The 24,005-nt window shown below is 42.0% G+C and overlaps 1 pseudogene; it reads right to left on the bottom strand.

Annotated features, from left to right (window-relative positions):
- Positions 1-448: 448 nt before the first annotated feature.
- On the bottom strand, positions 449-21,794 carry LOC117853640 (uncharacterized; annotated as a pseudogene).
- Positions 21,795-24,005: the final 2,211 nt, after the last annotated feature.

Here is a 24,005-nt window from a genome sequence, read left to right as displayed (position 1 = left end):
TCAACAAGGCCTCAGGTATCAGCCTCCAAGCAAAAGCATTTTTACCAGCTGGAGTAAAATAGAACAGAGGCAGTGAGTCAAAGAGTGATATTGAAAATCTGGGGAAACATTGAGGGAAAACTACTCTAGCATAATTTTTTAGGCCTATATTGAGTGCAAAAAAAGATGGTATGGTTACCAGACTTACCGTGCGTTTTCATCTACGTCAGTCCTTATGAGACTATCGAGGCCCCCTTCTTAACCTCGTTAACGTAGGGCGAGAGTCATTATCCTCGGTTTGTGAGGAGGCGCCTTCAAGATAATCTGAAAGAATACCAAAAAAACAGAAACCGGATTTATGTTCATGCAAGATAATCAATTAAAAAAACTTGGGGGCCTTGGCTACACAAAGTTCATACCGTCGTCACTGCTGATTGTGTGCACTAACAGGGTGCCATTTGAAGACCTTTCCCCCTTGTTGACAGCTGCTGTGGTAGCCTGTACACTCTTTGAGTACAGAACATGGTTAAGCCATTTACTTCCTGGCTTTTAACATAAAAAATGCATTATACGATCTCACTTTTATAGTCACCTTCACATGTTCATCTGGAGTAGTCCTTTCAACCTCAGAGTTCTCAGACATCCGTTCCTTCTTTGCGGTCTTTTCTTTCTGGGCAACCCTACTTCGCTCTTCATAACCAGATCTCTTCTCGCCTACCACGATGGCACCGCGTCCCATTTCTTGTTGTGGAATCTCATATTTCCCATTGAAGGGTGGCATGTAGCAAAACCTGAAATTGAGACCGCCAATGCTTAAACATGTCCAAAAATATCAAAACAAATAGACTGATGCCTATCTATAAACTTTATTGAGGCAAGATATTGCATTTTCCCCTTTAGAGAAAGTTCTGTAACTGTAATGGTACAAGAGTACTTAAAAATAACTTGAATTGGTCAACGACTTTTAAGCAATTGGTAGCCACGAAATATGCGATGCTAAAATAAAAACAGTAGATTTAATCATCTATATGATAATTCATAAAAGAGAAGAAGATTGCTTTAAAGCGTATGAAAGAAAAAAAAGATGCATTCACGACAACTTCGTCTACGTACAGAGTGTGATCAAGGCGTTGCACAAATCAAAGAGACCGGCACTCTTTGTAAAACTTGATATCTCAAAAGCATTTGATTCGCTTAGTTGGGTATTTCTCATCGAAACATTACAGGACCTAGGTTTCGGCCAAAAATGGAGAGATTGGATCACAACACTATTATTAGCCACCTCATCATCCAAGGTGCTACTTAATGGGAGACCTGGGAAAAAATTCAAGCATGCTAGAGGCCTCCATCAAGGAGACCCACTATCACCCATGTTGTTCATCCTCGCCATTGACCCACTCCATAAAATGGTGGAACTGGCAGCCGGCAACAACATCATAAGACCAATCCTCCCAGAGCAGCAAAGCTACGGTGCTCCCTTTATGTAGATGATGCAGCCATTTTCACAAACCCAGACAAAGAAGAACTACAAAGTATCGGACAATTGTTACATATCTTTGGAGAATGTTCAAGACTCAAGATAAATATGACTAAAATGGAAATATTCCCTATCCGGTGTACCAACGAAACCATCTCAGAAGCTCTAGAGGACTTCCCGGGAAAAATTTCATCCTTCCCTGGAAAATATTTGGGTTTGCCTCTTCACACACACAAACTCAGAAGGTTGGACGTCCAACCATTAATTGACAAGATCGGTGGAAGGCTTCCTGGATGGAAAGGTAAAATGTTATCGTCGACCGGGAGAGAAACACTGGTGAAGAGTGTATTAACATCACAACCAATATATCACCTCACAGTTTTCCCTGCTCAAAAATAGCTGATCAAACAGATTGATCGCCTGCGTCGCAGTTTCCTTTGGAAAGGAGAGGAGCCAGAAAAGGTCAATGGAGGACATTGCTTGATTAAATGGCCAACAGTGTGCACGCCTAAGGACATGGGAGGGCTCGAGATTATCGACCTTGAGAGACTTGCGAGGGCTCTAAGAATGAGATGGTGCTGGTTCCATTGGAAGTATAGCGAGAGACCTTGGGTAGGACTTGATATCCCGTGCAATAAGAATGAGAAAGACCTGTTCTATGCGTCAACAGTAGTAATGGTGGGCAATGGAAAGAAAGCAAACTTCTGGCATTCGGCATGGGTGAATGGACAGTCCCCAAGAAACTTGGCACCACTTTTGTTCCAACGATCTAAAAGGAAATACTTCTCGGTACAACGGGACCTACAAGTAACTACTGGATAGCGCAGGTTTACCCACTCGTGACAGGAGAGGAAATCAGAGAGTATGTGCAGCTGTTTGAGGAAATAAACATGCTACAGCGTGACACTAACGCGGAGGATGAAATATCATGGAGGTGGACAAAGGACGGGGAGTATACCACAAAGAGTGCAAACCGCATACAATTCCAAGGCCAACTGAAGAAGTTGAGTGTCACCCCAATATGGAAAGCTAGAACTGAACCAAAATGCCGGATCTTTGCCTGGCTTCTTCTGCATAGAAAAATCTTAACGGCAGACAACTTGGAAAAGCGGGGGTAGCCTAATGAACCTCAGTGCAAGCTATGCAATTCGGACCTGGAGATACCCACACATCTGTGCAAAGATTGCCCTTACACAATGGCAGTCTGGGACCGGCTGCAGGGATGGTTTTCTCTTAACCACTTACCCCCAGGCAACACATCGCTTTCAATCCACAAGTGGTGAAAGAAATGCAGGAGCATGATCAACAAAAGGAATAAAACTTTCTTTGACAGCCTCATGATATATTTCTGGTGGAACATTTGGAAAGAGCACAACAGACAAGTTTTTAATCATGAAACCAAACCGGTGGAAGACGTCACGTTCTCTATCAAAGAAGACATCCAATAGTTCCAGTTCACCAATAAAACGCATGAAGTCCCCGCGGTTGAGCCAACTTAGCAGCAATTTTCATCTTTTAACGTGGGGTTTTGGAGTGGATCTCGTAGTTGTTGTTGTTTTTTCCTTTCCCCCTTGGAGTGCTATTTAGTTGGTGCAGCGAGAGCCATGTACATAGAGTTGTTTTTTGTTTTATTTTTTTATCTTGTTTGGTTTTACCTCTTCTAATAAAAATTCGGCAAAACTTTTGCCGTCCGTTCAAAAAAAAAGAAAAACTATCACTAGTAAAAGTGTTACAATGTGGTTATTATGTAAAACACGCATGGTAGAAAAAGAGGACACTATTATATGATTACAACATTTTTCCTCAGCTAGTCAGCTATGTAGTATGAACATCCTGCATTATTGCCTGATACAAACCATTAGCATGGCAGAGTCTCTGAATTGAAGCCAGCATTCAACACTCTCCATTTACGACAGCTGGTGCACTGAACCCATTCATCCTCATCCTTGTAACCCTCACCCCCTTCTCTCTGGATGAAGTTAAATAAAGTGAACACAACTTAAAAATATGATAATATTTTCAGAATGATATGAAATAATCTAATTTGAAAACTTAGTACATGTATATAACCATTTAGCTCTTGATGCTTAAATAGAATCAAGGATTGGAAAGAAAGACGTCATCCATTAATGTTTTGTTTATACTAATATGAACATATAGGCACAGAATTATCTAAAAATATTTGCCAGAATAAAGAAAATCTTAAATTCATACCACTTCAAGATTGTCATATGTTGCATCCCAGTATTCATCCACTTTCCTACTAAGCCACTCCTCCAGTTTGGCATAAACTTCACAATCTTTAAATCCTTGTTTATTGTTAAGAACCCAGGAATGGCCATCTTCATCCTGCAAGAGAAAGGACAGGTTAATCCCATACATACAAGTGAACTTCACAGCACAACTCAATGAGATCTGTAATATCTGCAACTCCTATCAGTCCACGTCCTGTGTCCACACTATGCTTTTGGCCTCCAACTCGTTTGTAAGGCTGAAAAGTAAAAACACAATCAAAATTTTATATTAAAAATGTGTACATTTTTTTAGATAATGGAAAAAGTTCCGGCTTCAACCACCTCAAAAAAGGAGGAATTAGTCCACGCTTATTACAAGTAGTAGCATACTACTACACCCACACAAACCAGAGTTCAAAGCAATTAACAAACACATCAAAAACCAATACATAAATTGAAGGACCACCCATGCCAAGTGAAGAAACGTAGAGCCGCCATCTCCAAAGTACAACAAACCATGGTCAGAAGCTCCTTATCATCATCACATCGCTGCAACTTGGCACAGAAGCGGAGCCAATATGTTCCTCTGAATAGTACCTGCAAAAATATCTTTGGTTCGCATTTGTCAAATACTACTTCATTCCTGGTGATCCATATTGCCCAGCAAAATGTTGCGGCCCTATAGATTTGGTTTCTGACCACCCTGTTTGACCCAATGGTTGAACAAGTCATTTAAATTTATAGGTGGAACAATACCAAATACAATATGTAGAGTACGGCATAGAAACTTAGAAACTTGGCATAGTGACATTGGAAGAAAAGATGGTTAATGGTTTCTACAGAATTACAAAAACTGCAGTATTTGTTCCCATTCCAATTTCTCCTAACAAGGTTATTCTTCGTTAAAATGACACTTTTTTAAATACCACATGAAGATTTTGATCTTAAGTGGTAATTTTGTTTGCCAAATTTCTTGTGTGACTCTAATTCCACTATTGACAAGATGCTTATACATTGAATGGACGGTGAAAGAACCATTTTTATGCAAAGACCATAGAAAAACATCTCTCCCATCCTGCAAACTAATGTTCATGACTCTTGCCACCAGATTGTACCATTTTGACAACTTGTTCCCCACTAAGGATCTCCTAAGGGAAATATTAAGTGGTGTTGTACTCAGGATGTCTGCAACAGTGGCATGTTTCTTTCGAACAATATTATACAAGTTAGGATATTGGGATTTCAACGTCTGATTACCCAGCCATATGTCTTCCAAAATTTGGTCTAGGATCCTGAGTTCAACTTGAATCGACCCAAGTTAAGAAACTCATCTTTTACTCCCATTAAACCCATCCAAAACTGCAAATCGCCTTGTTTCTTATACACTTGGGCTAGTGGTCTATTCTTAAGATATTTATTCCGTAACAGTTCTTGCCAAATTCCATCTTCATTACAGAGCTTAAAAAGCCACTTAATTCCATCTTCATTACAGAGCTTAAAAAGCCACTTACTTAACAAGCATTTGTTTTGAATATCCAAATTTACAATCCTCAAATCTCCTTGATCTTTAGGTTGGCAAAGTAAATCCCATTTAGCTAGTCTATACTTTTTCTTATGTTGATCGTATTGCTAGAAAAACCTAGATCTAAAATACCCTATTTTTTTAGGACTTCCCTTGGAACCTCAAAAAAGAAGAGCATAAACATTGGTAAGCTAGACAACACCGAGTTAATCAACACTAATCTCCCCCCAACAGAGAGCAATTTACCTTTCCATCCACTTAGCCTTTTCTCAAATCTCTCTTCAATCATTTTCCAATCCTTTCAATCAAGCTCTTCATCGTTCTCTGACTATGTCAATTCTGTCATCCGTGCCAGCAACCTGTCATGTTAGAAACCAAAGCATCATGTAGTCTATTTGTTTCTAAGGATTTCAACTTCTGAACTGTACTGCTAGCAATATGACTACTAGGCCCTAAAGAAACCCCACATTTGTAATATTATTCTCTACTATATCATCTTGGAAAGAATTAGAAGATAAATTTGCAATTCATTACCTTTTAACTGAGGTTCCCCAAGATTTTCCTGTAGTTTGAGCTTTGCCGCCTTTTCAATCAAATCTTGATCAGCAGCTTCTGCACTCTTGCTAGTTTGGGCAGGAGTGACATGCACATTAGCATTGATGTGCTTCGGATTCACACATGCTGCATCGGCTGCCCCCTCGCCGTCCACCGTCGATAAAGGTTCAGCTATCCAATTGTTACTACTATCACGATTTGGCCTAATGACCACCACTGGATTTTGTTTACCAGTACTTTGTGATGTAGTTCCTGTATTGGGCGTGAGAATTTTTCCATTGATGTCCTGGCCAAACACCAAAGCTTCCTTCTCCCCCAATTTCTCTTTATATTTTTCCTTTTTCTGCTTGTCATTATCACCATCTCTGTCAGGATATATATCCATGTCTATAGGGGTTGGGTTATCAGTATTATCCTCCCTCTCGACTCTAAATCGCAGCTTGTAAACGTATTCTCCAATTACAATATCCACAAGGTCTGGAATCAGACCGGGGTTTTCCACTGCCACTTGCACTCTAGCATTATCATATTGCTTTGTAAACCTCATGTTCACCATCTTAGTTACCCCAAGAATGGAGCCAACTGTCCAGATGATAGGAAATTCCTGCATTAACTCTTCTGATAGCCCTCCGAAATTGCACCCAACATTTTGGAATCTCATATGTGTACACATCCATATCCACTTTCTCTAGCACTTCCATCTTAACCTGAACACATTTTGTTTCCAAACCTCCCCACAACACCATACGCGTAAGCTCGTTACATGACGGGAATGTGGTCGTGAAGGTATTTTGGCACTTCCCCTCGACAACCCAATTGCTAGTGCCAGGTAGGAGTCTCTCAAGCTCCATTGCGATCTGATCCGCAGTCATGGAACCTTCGATGACCTTCACCACAGCTGCCTTTGATTCGGGTTTAGCCTTTTGTTTATCAGTATACGGAATGTAGTAGAAACCTCGACCATCCACTGCATAGCCACACAACGCAGCAGTAGGTTTGGTTGCCTTTGCTTGAGGGCAAGCCTTTGTGACATGAGAGTCAGTAGCAGAAATGTTGCAGCTGATCAATGTGGTACACTCAGTATTGCTAGGGCCTTCAGTTAGACATCGGTAACAGTATGGTTTATTTTTACCTCCAGCCCTTGCTGCCCCTTGCGAAGATGAGTCTGTCTCCATGTGCACGTCAGTGCCAGCATGTGCCATCTCTTCCTTACCAGCACCCAAGGCCGAAGCTATTCCAAGAGATGGTGCTACTGCATCACTTCTCGGATGGTGAACTTTAGGCACCAGTCCAGCCGTCGTCTCACTGGGAGCCGCCTTCGTCTTGTCGCCCTCTGTGGCCGGAGCCCACTGTTGAGGCCTGTGGCCATCAAGTCCGTTGTTCGTGCATGCCGCTTGCTTCGGCCCGCGACCACCATGACCACCCCGGCCACCCCGGCTAGCGCCACGACCGAAGTAGCCGGAGACGTTGTAGCTGCCGTAGTTGTCCTTGCCGTAACCATAGTTGTAGCCACCACAGCCCTTGCCGTAACCATAGTTGTGGCCACCACGGCCCTTGCCGTAACCCCCTCGGCCTCGATAGCTGCCGTTCCCATGACATCTACGATGCCCAAATTGATTGTGGCCTCAGACGGTCGAGCCCCCTGTCCTGCCGAAGCCGCAGGGGTCGTGTTCCTCGGAACACCGGCGGCCACCTCCTTTGTCATCGTGTCGTCCAAGATGGAATTGCCGCCAGAGGGAACAATGTCAGCGTAGGTACGACGTTTGGGTTGCGATGCTGGCGGCGCGCTACGACGTGTAGGGTTCCTTCGCCCTGTGCCAGTCCGTGAGAACAAAGCCACCAGACCTGGTGTAGGCCGAAACCATCGACCAGGCCCGATAAGCACCTGACGTTGGCTCACCTCTTCCTGTGAACTTGTTAAAGGTTTCGAAATTTGGATCGGTACTTCCTTAGATGTCGCCTCAGTTTCCGAAATTAATGGCTGTGATACGAAATTTGAAACAGATTGAACGTCGGCATGATTGTCCCTGGGTACTCCGGCGGACCTCCGAGCATCTCGGCGATCACCGGTGATAAGCCCTTAGAGACGGCACGGCTCCGAGTAGACAACTTTGTGGTGCTCAACGCCTTATCAAACGCATCCCCTAGAGTTCTCGGCGGAGACACCCTAGGAGGAGGGACAGGCCCTTGCCAAGGACGCCCCTTTTCACCTTGCGTTGAACCATGGCATCGATGATCCGGTTAGCCAGTGGTGCTTTCTGATCTGCGGATTTACCTTGTGAACTCGTCGGCGTTGGAGACGACAGCTCCTTCTCCGCCTGGTCGAGGTCGGCCAACGAGAATCCAACGCTTCTCGCCTCCGAGATAAACTCCGGCGTCGACAGATCCCTCTCGGCCTGCCTCATAGTCCGAATCACCGGCCGACCAAAACTTGGACGCCAGCGGTTCCACACCATGACGCCACGATGGCTTGCCTGAGGCATCAGCGGCCAGCGCCACAGCCGCGAACAGGGCCTGCCTCGCCCTGGAGCATTCTTCCTCGGTGTACTCCGTCTTCTCGGAGCTTTCCTTCCCAGACTCCTGCCTACGCTGCGCTCTGGCCAGCAGCCCCGGCGCAAGCGTTAGCCGCCGCCGGCGCGGCGGCATCCACAGCACGGCCGGGCCGGACGCACAAAGCGGTGGTCGGCCCTGCCGGCGTCGAGCGCTGGCCCCTAGCCACCTACGGACCAATATGGTTCAAAAAAAAAAAAGCTTAAAAAATGTGTACATATGAAGAGGTAAGCTGTCATACAACTATGTACTGCAGAACACAAAGCCAAAGAGTGCAAATAGCATGCAACAACAAAACAAACTTCTACAGCTAAAAATCCTCAAGAAGTTTCTGCAAATAATGGTTACATTTGACATGTATTTTCCATTATCAACACAGGCTAATTAAGCTACAATTCACTCTCCAAAACTACTGTAACAAGCACTGTGACTATTAATACTAGAACAGCTAATCTCACCTCTATTAGATGACCATGCCAGTACAAAAAAAATCCCACAGTTCATTCTCTCAAATTCTATCTTGCTCATCCCCAGAGTTAATACAATAGTCCTTCCCATAATTTCACCAGACATAATAGAAGTATTGTTAAGGGTCTTTGCCAAGGAACGGCTTTTGACCTGCCAAGAAAAAGTCCAGCAAATGAAAACAGGAATGTAAATACAACATAAGTAGAAACAAATATAGCACATGAACATTTACCAAAGACCCTTGGACAGAGATCTTCATATGAGGATTCAGGAACATAACCTCCAAATATGATTGAAGAGAATAATCCAATGGCACCTATGAATATTATTGTTGTGGACAACTTCTTTGGCAAGAAGTTCCACCGTAGAGCCAAAGGGCCGGCCTCTTCAGGCGCCGCAAGTTAGTTAGGCACAGCTTAGAGATAGAATCATAAACTTCAGGGATTAGAGCAGGAGAAAGATAGGTCTTAAGCTCAAAGCCTCCTAGGGAGGGCGAGCAGGTTCTGTCAATCTGCTATTGTACTCATCGCCAATCAACTAGCCATATCAATTATACATGAAAGACATGTAATCTGATTGCACAGAAAGAATCAACGAGACGAAATTAAGAATCATTGCTAGTCATGACTTTAACGAAAGTTTATGATTCAGTTCCTTCAAAATCAAAGTCGTGTAAAAGAATCTGAGTACTCAATTGTGACAGTGAGAAGGCTTATCACTAAGCCCTCATAAGCTACCAGAAACCAAAGCTTCCAAGCAGTGTATATAAAAAATGTCATAGCAACCCATCACAAAGCTTCAAATGAATTACAAGTTACTGTAATGAAGCTGAAAGGTTATTGGTGAAAAGTTATGGCTACCTTGTTACTTAATTGTCCTTGACGTGATCTGACTCTTCTCGAACGGATTAGTATGTCTCCACGACCTTTGTGCACAGGATTTTCAGAAGACTTCCCAGAATTCCACTCCAAGGTGTAATCTGTACCCCATTTATCTAAATTCCATATATAAATTTGAGTTCCAGTACCTTCTTCACCAAATAGCCCTATCTTTTCTCCAAGGTAATACTTGGTAAAGGGAGAAAAATACTTAATAGCATTCAGGTGATATTTTGCAGTAGCTTCAGACTGGATGCTCAAATCAAGTTCCATGTGTTGCCCTTCCTTCCGATATGTGTAACCACGGGGATCTCAACATTCTGCAACAAATGATCCAATGGTAACTTTAAAGATCCTCAAAAGAGTGATATACTAAGAATAAAAGCAATAACTGGAACAACACTTACACCCTTTCCTTCATTAAAAGACTGCGAAAGAAAGGCCACTGATCTGGAGGACGAAGTTTGGGTAAGCACTACTACATCTTTGCCTAGTTTCATAGCGCCAGTCTACAAATAGCATCCAGAAAGCAGTAAAGTTGGCAATAACAAAAAATTTAACGTTGATGAAAAAATAAATTGTTTTAACATCAATAAAACTGTGCATGCAAACATTTGGTATAATGCAACTGCATACATGATAAAGCATGAACATATGAAATAAGTGTTTAAATATGAATATTGTGCCAATTCCTGCCATTGCCAGCCAGGAATTCTCAAGTGGCCACACTAATAGTTTTTTTATGTCATTGCTTGTATAACTAAAAAAATGCACATTCCTAGTCAGTATAGCTTACAGTGCAAAAAGGATAGAAGGTATAGCAACTTGGAACATAGCATAAGCATTGTGGAGAACAACAAAACTACAGTAATGATGAAGATTGCAGCATTGACAGTGTATTAAAGAACAGCTAGGGACTCCTGATAGCACAAACAAACTCTCATTTGCTCAACAGCATGACATATACATATATATAAGCTCCTACAGATAAAACAGTTTGAACTAAATATTGCCAATAATTCGGAAAACAAATTCTCAGTGGAACATGTTGCATTTATAATTAGAATTTGAAGCATCTTAGCATTAGAAGGTCATCTATAAGATAGATCACATGAACAATGAGGATATCACAAGAAGAGGGCAACCTAGAAAAGTGAGTAGAGATATTATTATACTTAAATAGAAGAAAATGAAGCCATTCTCCAGAAAATTACTGAGATGTACCTTGAATCCAACTCCACATCTCCCAAGCTTATCCTAGCAATGTTTATTCGGTCCCTTGTTGCCAAAAGATATCATTCTCATCATGTCATCATAGATCATTCCAATACCATCATCAATTATACATAACACAGGAACATATGTCTCTTCTTTCTTCAAAAACATAGATTCTATGGAGATATCCAACCTTCAAGAAAGAAAAAAGGACAGCAAACAAGAAACAACTAGTTAGCACAAAAAAAATAGACGAACAACTCTCCATGTTCCATAAGACATGTTAGTAACAGTAGCCCATGCTCCTGCTAAGGAAATATCTTGCAGCAAGACATATTATGGAAAGTACACATAAAAACAGGGTCTTTTTTGTATATAGGGTGGTACATTTACAAATATGTATGCCTCACATTCACATGGAAGGTTAAAATAAGACTCAGATTTACCTTACATTTGTTAGAATATCTAGAATAGGTTTTATTCAATTGTAATTGGTTCAAACTCTGCTGGTCATCTTTGGATGGTTCGGTTGCTTAGAGATAGGTTTTGTAAAGCATCTAAATCACATACGATGACAGCGTCATGTATATCTCTTGGCTATTGCTTCCTATATAAACACGCACCCGTGGTAGGCTAAGATAGGCAACCATGTTTTCTCAAATTCTTACATGGTAATCAAAGCATCCTCTTCCACAAACATCCAAAACCTCCACCACATTACCCATGGCGTCTACTTCATCTACGCGGGCTCAGCTAGGGGTGGTTTCCGAGAAATTAACTCGGGACAACTACCTTCTATGGAAGGCTCAATTCCTTCCTGCAATTCGAGGTGTTCAACTCATGGGGATCCTAGATGGATCTACCCCTGAGCCGCCTAAGACCTTGGAGGTGGCCAAGGCGGACAAGACAAAGGAGATTGTCCACAATCCCAACTATGATTCGTGGATTGCAAAAGATCAGCAGGTTCTGAGCTATCTGCTGAATTCTCTTACAGAGGAGGCGCTGGTGCCGGTGGCGACGATGACTACCTCGGCAGAAGCATGGGAGGCGCTTGAAGCTATGTTCTCGGCGCACTCCAAGGCAAGGATTTCAAATCTACGCATGCTGCTTTCTACAACCAAGAAGGGCAGCATGACCTCATCGCAATACTATACCAAGATGTGCGCCTTCAAAGATGAGCTGGCTACGGTTGGTAAGGTGATAGATGACGACGAGATGGCTCACTTTATTTTGAACGAGATTTTGAATGCAATCCGTTTGTATCATCTATGCTTGGTTGTGTTGGATCCGTTTCTTTGAGTGAGTTATACTCTCAATTATTAGCCTATGATATGCACCTAGAGATGTACCATGAAGGAGGACAGTTTCAGTCATCTGCTAACATGGCTGGAAGAGGGCGCGGTCGCGGTCGTGGCAATGGTCGTGGTCGAGGCAGAAGCAATGGTGGCCGCGGTGGTGGTAGCCAGAACCGTGGTAATTATGGTCCAAGTAACACATCCCAGCAAGGGGCCGTAACACCAAGATTATATGTCAGATCTGCAAGAAGGGAGAACATGAAGCATCAAGATGTTGGTATAGATATGATGAGGATGAAGAGCAGTAGCAAGATTACAAAACAGCAGGGGCGGCTACCACTGGTTATGGCTACGACACAAATTGGTACGTAGATAGTGGAGCCTCTGATCATGTTACTGGTGCACTTGAGAAGATGACCGTCCATTACAAGTACAATGGATGGGATCAAGTCCATGCTGCAAACGGCTCAAGTATGAGAATTAGTAACATTGATCTTACAACTTTATATACCCCTAGCAAAAATTTACATCTTAGAAATATTCTTCATGTTCCTAGCGCCAGTAAAAATCTCGTCTCTGTTCTCAAACTTGCCAAAAACAATGATGCCTTTCTAGAATTTCATCCAAATTTCTTTTTTTTATTAAGGATCAGGGAACGAAGAGAATTCTGCATCAAGGTAGATGCTGGGGCGGCCGATATCCTTAGAGCCGCGGTTGTCCATTGAAGGTCCCAACAAGCAAGTTTTTGGAGTTAGTAAGCCGTCAACATCTAGATGGTATAGTAGGCTTGGTCATCCAGCTTTTCTTATTATAGAAAGAATTCTTAGTTTGAATAATCTTCCTCATGATAGCAATAAAAATTCAGATTCCATCTGTAATTCTTGTCAAATGGCCAAGAGCCGTCAGTTGCCTTATCCTTTGTCAAATAGTATGTCTGAATTTCCTCTTGAGTTAATCTTCTCGGATGTCTGGGACCAGCGCCCATGTCAGCAGGGCGGTATACATATTATGTTAGCTTCATCAATGATTTTAGTACATATACTTGGATATATCTCATTAAGAAAAAGTCTGATGTCTTTCAAGTCTTTCAGGACTTTCAACAACTTGTTGAGGGAAAATTCTGTAGGAAAATTAAAGCAATGTAATCATATTGGGGTGGAGAATATGAAAAGTTGAATTCTTTTTTCCAATGCATTGGTATTTCTCACCAAGTCTCATGTCCCCATGCTCATCAACAAAACGGTGCTGCTAAAAGGAAGCATTGTCACATCATTGAAGTTGGACTTGCCCTTCTTGCTAATGCATCTATGCCTTTGAAGTATTGGGATCATTCCTTCTTAACAGCTACCTACCTCATAAATCTCCTGCCAAGCAAAGTTATCAACTTCCAAATGCCTCATGAGCGTCTTCTTCAAGAGAAGCCTATTTACACGTCCCTAAGAACCTCTAGCTGCACATGTTTGGCCCAATCTCCGACCATACAATACCCACAAATTAGCCTTCCGCTCCACATGGTGTGCCTTTCTAGGGTATAGCTTCATGCACAAGGGGTTCAAGTGCTTCGACATATCCATTGGCCGTATCTACATATCTAGGGACGTGGTCATTGATGAAGATGCCTTTCCTTTCGCCCAACTTCATCCAAATGCTAGGGCTCAGCTTCACAAAGAAATTGTGCTCTTTCCAAGCCATCTTCTCAATCCAGGGGGTATAGGTTGTATTACTAATGCTACTAATGTCTCCGGTGATATATCTATTCATGCGCAGGACATAGATGAAAAAAATTTGGTGCAAAACAGTGCAGAATCGGCTCTATTTGATCTACCTGTGGTTCCTGGTGCTGAATCCCATGACGATCTGGCAGCGCCTGGCATATTCGGTTTCGATCCCCGTGTGGATCCTCCTCCAACCTCGAGCGCTACTGGGGCGAATCTTGGCTTGCCGCGTGGGGGGGGGGGGGGGTTGATTCTCCTGCGCCCGCACCTATGCCCGGCACAGAAGTCTCGCTCCGCCACGCATCCCTGTGATTCCCGCACCTGCGCATGTGCCTGTGGGATGGACTCCGCTTGCACCCGGCGTTACAAGTCCTGCTACGCCACGCGTCCTTGTGTTTCCCCCGCAGTCGGCCGAAGCTGAGATGGGCGGATCTTCTGTGGCTCAAGTTGGATCAGATGCTCCAACGCCAGCAGTTCAAGCTGAGCCCTCTCCTCCACAACGGCATACACGATCGCAACATGGTATTATCAAGCCTAAGAACTTCACTGATGGAATAGTTCGATGGTTAAATTTCTATGCTATAGGAGAGCCGGAAAATTTGCAGGAAGCTCTAGCAGATCCCAAGTGGAAAAAGGCAATGCATGAGGAATACACGGCATATGAAGAATCAAACCTGGCATCTTGTTGAAGCAAAGCAAGGAAGCAACCTGATTGATTGTAAATGCATTTACAAAATTAAAAGGAAGGCAAATGGGACAATTGACAGATATAAAGCACGCTTGGTAGCAAAAGGTTTCAAACAATGCTATGGTATTGATTATGAAGATACATTTAGCTTGGTGGTCAAGATTGCTACAGTGCAACTAGTGTTGTCCATTGTTATTTCCAGAAATTAGTGTTTGAGACAATTGGATGTTCAGAATGTGTTCTTACATGGCGATCTGGAAGAGGAGGTTTACATGAAGCAGCCGCCAGGTTTTGAGAGTGCTCATGGTCCACATATGGTGTGTCGACTTGATAAGGCTATATATGGCTTGAAACAAGCTCCAAGAGCCTGGTATGCAAGATTAAGTTCTAAACTTATTAATCTTGGTTTTAGAACATCAAAATCAGATACTTCTCTATTTATCTATTAAAAATCAGAAGTTATTATTTATATGCTTATATATGTGGATGACATTATTATTACTAGCTCATCTAACGAAGCTATGATGGCCTTGCTACTTGATCTTAAGAAAGATTTCGCTTTGAAAGATCTTGGTGACTTGCATTACTTCTTGAGAATAGAAGTTCAACAAGATAGTCAAGGCTTGTGACTGTCTCAAGGAAAGTATGCTCAAGAAATCTTGACAACAGTTGGCATGACAAATTGTGAGGTATCTTCTACATTGTTGTCAACATCAGAAAAACTTTCATGTCATGAAGGAAAGTTGCTAAGCTCTGAAGATAGTACACGGTATAGAAGTATAGTTGGGGCATTGCAGTCTCTCACGCTTACTTGACCTGACTTGACTTTCTCTGTTAATAAGGTGTGTCAATTCTTGCATGCACCTGCTAGTGATCACTGAACAGCTGTCAAGAGAATTCTTAGATATGTTCGTTACACTATGGACATTGGTTTAAATATTAAGAGGTCTAGCTCAATGGCGTTAAGTGCCTTTTCTTATGCAGATTGGACCGGTAGTGTTGATGATAGAAGATCTACTGGTGGCTTTGCAATATTTTTGGGACCGAACCTTGTATCTTGGAGTGCTAGGAAGCATGCTACAGTTTCAAGGTCTAGTACGGAAGCAGAATACAAATCTATGGCCAATGCTACAGACGAATTAATTTGGCTGGAGTCTCTACTTGGTGAACTTGGCGTCAAATTGCAACAGCTACCTATTCTATGGTGTGATAATTTGGGAGCTACCTACTTGTCTGCAAATCTAGTGTTCCATGCTAGAGCAAAGTATATAGAAATTGATTTTCTTTCTGTAAGAGAACGAGTAATGAAGAAGCAGCTGCAAGTCAGGTTTATTTCTACCAAAGATCAGGTTGGTGATGGTTTTACCAAGGCATTGCCGGTCGGAAAACTTGAAGAGTTTAAAAGCAATCTAAATCTCAAGCGCAAGAGGAATTCAGATTGAGGGAAGTAGAATATCTAGAATAGATTTTATTCAATTGTAATTGGTTCAAACTCTGCTTGTCATCTTTGAATGGTTCGGCTGCTTAGAGATAGGTTTTGTAAAGCATCTGAATCACGTACGATGACAGCGTCATGTATATCTCTTGGCTATTGCCTCCTATATAAACACACACCCGTGGTAGGTCAAGATAGGCAACCACGTTTCCTCAAATTCTTACAACATTGACATTTATTTTGTGCTCCCTATTTCAATTAATTTCTTGAAATACTAGTGGGAAACCTTTCTTAGAGCCAAATCGTAATATCTTGTTACTAAATAATAAATAATTTCTTACCTAACTATGGATCCCACAAAGCGACACACCACATTAACCATTGATGGTAAACAATATCAAAAAATGATTGCAATAAATTCAAACAACCAACTTGTGATTGCTGAAGACATAAGCATACCTAGATGCATCAGCATCTCTGGAGTTGTCAATGAGTTCTGCTAATGCTCCAAAGATCCAACAATCATGCGCCTCACCAAGTGTTCGCAAGAAACTAGGGTTTGAAACAAAGAAATTCTTCGTACGTAGGATTAGTTGTTCTTTTGTTTCCTAATCCAAAACTCTAGGGCGATGTTGAACTGACACGAATGGTGAGGATTTTGACACGGGACTATTCACCGGCCTGTCTCACTGGTGGCATAATATAAGGTAAACAAGAGAATTGTCAGTTAAAAAAAATCAAATCATCTAGTTCAAAGCAAACATAGTTTGTTATTAAGAAACAGGCAACCTAAGAGGAACTAGGTGGCATTGTAAATAAGAAGAAATAGATCATCACCAGATTTTTCATTTTTGTCCTGCCATCTGTTTGCAGTGCCCTGGACTAGTTTGTTCTCGCTCATATCTGAGCACCGCATACGAAAAGGTAGTGTCTTCATCAGGTTGAGGAGCAAGAATGTGAAATTTCGAGGACCCAAATGTAACAACACCAGCCTTCAAAAACCAATGAGAAAAGAAAGGCAAGTGCCTTCCAATTAGAGAAAACGAATAGAGCTACTAGTGGTTAGTGTGTTGCAACAATATACTACACTGCATGCTCATTTGAGGGCAACAAAATTCCTGCATCAATATTTTAGTTGATTGAGGGCACCTTCCCATATTTTACTTAAGCCAGATATCCCTACCATTACAGCCCATTTCAAATTGTAATCTCCCGGGATGATAATTTGGAAGGTTCATCTCAGTATTTTAAACGGGTAATATAAACATACCAAACGATAGCTTAGTGAGAATTTACAAGGTAGTATTTGTACAATTAATGCAAACGTGAAATTATTTACCTTTTTATTATCCCGAAGGAAGCGCATGAACCTGTTCCATTCAAAATTCTGACGACTATCTTCCGGAGCAGGAAGCAGAGAAAATTTTGGAAAATCACTCTGCTGGCATATCTTAGTAGGCTCAAATTTAGAAATTGACCAATCCAAGGGCCTGTGACAGGACATCATAGATTACTCGGCAATTCTGATTTCATAGGGTACTCACTGGTGCAAATAAGCTAAATCTACACATAGATGTGAAAGGTAGAGATACAACATACTTCTGTAAAATTTTACACAAAACCATTCGAGTGGATAAAGCTAGTGTTAAACATAAGGGAAAAAGTTTTGTCCTTCACAACATCAGTCAAATGCCCAGCCATCCACAATAAAATAAAGCAATGTGCAATAGTATGCTACAGAAAACATTAAACATTCCTTTTTCACCAGTAAGTTTTGTCCAAGCAAGTACATGAAATAGTCAGTAGAACTATTTAGTTAGAAAAACTATTGACTTACACTTCAATCGGGAAGATCATAAACTTTGGCACGGCATATGTTCTTACAATCCATTTTCAGGAACACGTAGTCCAAACTGGCTCCTACTAGAAAAACATCCTCAAGGTCAAAATTTTGATAAACTGTAGACTCCCATACAAAAAAAAAAAGGAAGTTAGGAGAACAACTCCAAACTAGGGAATGCCACTATTAGTAAATTGATGTTAAAGTTCAAGTTAAGAAAAACATATTCAAATTGAAATTTGAACCCTCTCCGAGCTCATGATCCCTCATTTAGAGATTGAAAGTACAAGGCCCAAAGCTACAAATTGTGATGTGCACTTACGAGTAAATGTCGGAGTTGTTTAAATTATACTACAGTTTGGACCCGTTCGATGTGCAAATTTTGAGCAGAACAAGTAGATTTTCCATGCTTGTTATTATTACTGATTAAATAATCCTTTTGGAGCCTCCACGTTAATGTTCATGAGATGCGCTAAAAAGGAAGATAAATCATAGAAACTCTTATAAAAATAAGAAACATATTGCCATCAACTGGATAGACTCTAATCATCATTGACGATAGTAGTCATTTGGATCTATTCCATTTTCCCAAAATTTATCCTCCTATGTCATCATGAAAATCATCTAAAGTAACCCTAAATGTATGTCTAAATTACCCACCCCTTCCATTATAAAAAATAACCAAACGTCCCCCCTAATCTCATCTAAATTACTTGCTTACGCTATTATGAAAAATAATATGAAGTAACCCACTTAATCTCTCTACGCAAATTACTCACCCCTACCATTATTATAAATAATATAAGTAACCTCTAATCCTGCATCTAAATTGCCTACCTCCGTTTTCATAAAGAAGAATGTCCCAAAGTACCCTTATCTGCTTCTACGTTACACATTTCAGCTATTGTTAATATAGAAAAAGAACTTAACGTATACATGGATGCATGATATACGTCACCATGCAAATTAAAACACATATATGCATGTATGCAAGAAGCTATGATCATATCACTTTCTATGTTAAACACATAATTGAAGCTAAGGTGTCAACTAAATACACATCAAAAGCACATTCAGGTGTGATACAAAGTGGGGAACGATGAATAGGGATGGAAAAATATGTAGAATAATTGGTAACTATAGTCTATCACAACTGAATAAAGATAAGAAAATAATTATATAAGTATTATGTTAAAATATGAACAAATGAGAGTGCAACAGTAGGAAACTTAGATCGGCTATACGGGATCCGCATTTATTAATGAATTACTTACGTCTCTTAGAATTACTATTACTACCTCATGTAAGAAGACAAATTGACTAGTTGATATAATCTGTTCATGAGAACCTCTACAGAAACTATGTGCTTATTTCATTAACAAATAATCATTAATACAAGAATTAATGATACCTTCTTTATTATGTGGTGCTCCTGCTCCACTTCCCATTTCCTTTTCTTCCAATGCTGGAAATGTGAAAACCATTGAAACTGCAATAGATTATCCTCAAATTGCAAGATCATGCATCTACGTCTAAAGCAAACTGAACCAAAGGTCCAAAATACTGAACCACACTCCAAAGATTGACCACAAAATAAAGGTATGAATAATATCCCTTTCCAAGACGCATGCATGCAAAAGCTCCCCAAATGCAGATTCGGGGAGAATGCGGCCTACAGGGATCTAGGGATTGGGCAACGCGGCCTAAATTTAGTGATGCCCCCCTACCGCCGCTCGAACAATGGAGTCCCCTTAACCCCTCCTTGATTTTTTTTGAAGAATGAAGAAGAAGGTAAGGGAGGTAAAAAAGGAGAAGAAGAAAGAATCCCTCCTAACCTCCTGAGCTGGATCCACCACTGGAACCACATCTGGTATTCTAGTACTGGATCATCGTGGCCTATTGGCCTTGTTTGAGGCTCGAGGTCTTGCAGCTGCATTTGCAATTGGTGTGTTCCAAGGTTGATTTTTGTTAGTCGAGTTATCTGAAATGTGTGTCTCATAAATTTGTTACTCGAGTACTCTAGAGTGTGCAGGAACTAGGTTTCTATTTTCTAAAAAAGATCTTATGATCTGTAGTATCGCTAGAGTTTAGAGTCGTTATTGGAGTAGTATGATACATTTTGGAGTTATCTTGAATCATAACATGCATGTACTGTAGCGCTTCCGTGTGCCCAGAGGAGGCGGAGGCGAGACGAGGGAGGGAGGCGAGGACTTTGGTTGCTAGCCACCTTTGGCAAGTGTGGTAAAGAAATTTGAAACCACACTTTGCTATGGCAAAGGGAATCTTGCCACATTTTTTGTCTTTATGACATGTGGAGCTCAAAGAATCTTGCCAAAGGATAGTTGTTGAACCAAACACTTGTCAACTTGATCAAATTTATCTAAAATTAGGTATGGCAAAGTGTGACCGGGAATAAACATCCCCTTTGTCCTCGAATGCAGCAGCAGCAGCGTGCAAGAGGAGGAGCACGGGCACAGCGAACTCGGATGGGCCGATGGGGTATACGAAGCTTCGACGAGAAACCCGGACTTGTGGTCACTGGTGTGTGACGGAGCTGCCCTCCGGTTTGCGCGGACGACGACGGGCGTGCGGCGTGCCACAGCGTGAGCGTGGGGTTTTTCATCCAGCCATGCAATTAATTAGGCTGATGGGTGCCAGACACTATTCTACCAACTGTTTGTACTACACGCAGGACGTCAAGACGAGAGAACAGTAACAACAAAGGAGGATAAGTGTGGTTGTATGTGCATTCGCACGTGTTGTTCTCGGGGTACAGAGGCTCAGCTTAAAAAAATAGCTCCACTTCACCGACTCTAAAAAAAATAGGAATTTATGTACCTGTTGGTTACCGGATGTAAATCCTGTTTTAGGAATTGTAGGAACTAGTAGGAATAGTCACTCTTGCCCTTGGATGATTTTTTCCTGCGAGCTACGGTACCGAGTGGTGCTACAGTACCCGCACCACTACAATACATGAGGCGCTACTGTACACATTTCTGCTATGCTTCATCTTATTTTTACTCATGAAAAATTTTCATATTGGAGAATATAGACAGCATTGATCCGATAAAAATTTAATATACCTAATAGGTGGCACTAAATGATATTATAAAATCAATCACACCAACATTAACTTAGTTCCAAGCAAGAGAAAGGGCGGTGGCCAACTCATCACGAAATACATCCATAGTTGAAGCATTGGCATCGAAAGTAGACCGGTCGGACGCCAAGGGAGAAACTGCATATTTGTTATACCTTTCCAGGATAGTAGGTATGTAATTAGGATCACGATCAAACCGATCAAAGTCAATGTCTCCACCTCCATGTTCACGGATACAATTGTGAAGGACCATAGTAGCCACAACAATCATCTTTTGCTTGTACATGGGGTACGATGGTATTTTGTAGAGAATTTGCCACTTCATTCTTAATAGTCCAAACGATCGCTCAATAACATTGCGAATAGATGAGTGAACACGATTGAACCTTTCCGCGGGAGTCTTTGGTTCCATACCCCTATGCCATTCGAGTAAATGATATCTTTCACCCTTGTAAGGAACTAGATACTCAAGGCGATTAGGATAACCCGCATCAATGATATAGTATTTGCCTGCAAAATGAGAATCTAATAAAAGTTATTATTTGTTCAACATTAGGACAAGTAAAACATAAATCATATAAAACATATAAAGCCGCCGGCCAGAGCTTCTTTAGGACCTGGGTGGCTGTCGCTGGTCAAGGGGTGCCCGCTCCCGACCACGCTACGCCCGCCCCTGAGAGCCGGCGAGTGGAACGGACTCTGGCCAGCGGAGGTAGCGGCACGTGCGGCGTTGGCGGCGAGAACTCTTTTGGCGGCGTGGGCTTGGGTAAAAGTCGATCCTGTTGGAGGATTACTCACCAATTTGCTAGGATTGAGGAGTCGAGGATCATCCTCGGCATCCATCTTGCCGATTTTTTGAGAGTCGAAGGAAGGGGAGAAGGCGGCGGCGGCAGAAGAGAAACAGGCGCGTGGGGGAGGAAAGCCTCGATCCAGAAAAATTTGGAGTTAGTCCCTAGATCTACCTTTTTTCTGAAGTTGGTGCTAGTGGAGCTGGAGGTGTTTGGCAAGATGAATATGAAGCGGAGCTGCAAAACTTGGAGCGGAGCAGTCCCAAATATACCCTTATAGCTTGAATACATGCCTTCAGGAGAAAGGTAGAATCTGGGACTAGAGGTAAGAGTGGCTCCACGCCTCCACCTGCTATTTATGCCTTTCCTTTCCTAGCGCATATAGGCGCATATCTAGTTCATTTGATGTTTATCTCATGATCCTAGTTGATTTGACGTGATTTCCCGATGAATTTACTAATCTCAACATGCTTAAGCTACAGGTGGATCAACCCTGGACATCTTGCGGTCGAGGGATTGGATTTATCATAAATAGGCTCATCAACCAATTAAAAACAATGAACCAAAAGGCTGGCTGGTTGGCTGCTGCTTTGCAGCCAGCTGGCTAACAGCTGTCGTAGTCCAAACAGAGTAATGGTCAGGGGATGTTTGGATCTTTAGTCCGGACTAAAATTCATATCACATCGAATATTTGGAGGCTAATTAGGAGGATTAAACATGAGCTAATTATAAAACTAATTACACAGATGGAGGCTAATTCCCGAGATAAATCTATTGAGCCTAATTAATTCATCATTAGCACATGTTTAACGTAGCACCACATTGTCAAATCATGGACTAATTAGGCTTAATAGAGTCTCGCAAATTAGCCTCCATATGTGCAATTAATTTTGTAATTAGTCTATATTTAATACTCCTAATTAGTATCTAAACATTCGATGTGATAGAAATTTTAGAAGGTTCTAGAGAACCAAACACCCCTAAATGACAGTGGTGGAAGTCTGCGATGGTGACGGTGAGGGGTGGCGGCTGCGGTGGTGACGGTGAGGGGCGGCGGCTGCGATGGTGATAGACGGTGTGTGAGCTAGGTTGGTGCGTGAGTTGAGGTTAGGGCTGTTGTTGGGCTGTGTTGGCCAGTTCTGTCCTTTTTGGGCTCAGTCAGCCCTTGATGTGTTTTGAGGCCCACTGGTTAAATTAAAGGTCTGCGTGAGTTGAGGTTAGGACTATTGTTGGGCTGTGTGGGCCAGTTCTGTCCTTTTTGAGCTCAGTCAGCCCTTGATGTGTTTTGAGGCCCATTGGTTAAATTAATAACATGGCATGCGAACGCGTGAAGATGGCGATACCGATGAAGTAAAAGTCAAATATCCATCCACAGTAGTAAAAAAAGAGTAATGTTCTTGCACATCAACACGCTCTGTAAGTAAACTTTGCTTTCTGGTTCTTACTATGGTAAACGACAGCAAATTGCCTAAATATGAGCAACTGGGAAGCAGCTGCAGCTGCTTTGAGCATGCAGCCGAGCGGCTTGTGCAGCCACAGCTGCAGCTACAGCAAGGAAACATCGGAGCGGCTTTGTGCACTGTTTGGCTAGTTTGGTCGATTCTGATTCTTAAACCATGACATGCAGCACGAGACGGATGAGAGCGTCGCCGCTGGCCCCTGGCCGGACCGCCGCCGGAGACGTATGAATGGGCAGAACGGAAGGGGGAGTCCAGCGGGCAGCTGCCCAGCCATCAGGGGCAGAGACGAAGCGAAGGCGTTTGGCAGATTTGCTGTTCGCTTCAGCTTATAAGTCGACTGAAAAGCTGAAACGGTTGATTTGTTGTGAGAGAAAAATACTGTTTGATGGTTGATAAGCTGGCTGAATAAGTTGAAGTGAACATGCCTCAACGAAATTTGGATAGGAGGCAAGGGCACCATGATTCAATTTGGACCGACGTGGACGGCGGTTGGGCTGAGCGGGCTATGACGCTATGTGAATTGGCGATCGATTTGACCTGACCTGAGCAGTTGCGGCGTTTGGCTCCAGCAAATTTTACTGCTGCTCTAGGCCTTGTTTAGTTCCTAATTTGGGAGTGGCAAAATTGGCATTTTGCCATAAATGCGCAACTATAGCATTTCGTTTGTATTTGTGAATTATTGTCTAAACATTGACTAATTAGGCTCAAAAGATTCGTCTCGCAAAGTACAACAAAACTGTGCAATTAGTTTTTGATTTCGTCTACATTTAGTATTCCATGCATGTACCGCAAGTTTGATGTGATGA

The sequence above is a fragment of the Setaria viridis genome, chromosome 4, assembly GCF_005286985.2.
Source record: "Setaria viridis chromosome 4, Setaria_viridis_v4.0, whole genome shotgun sequence".
Taxonomy (NCBI): Eukaryota; Viridiplantae; Streptophyta; class Magnoliopsida; order Poales; family Poaceae; genus Setaria; species Setaria viridis.
Note: the sequence above shows the minus strand (reverse complement) of the source record. Positions and strands in the feature narration are given on the sequence as shown.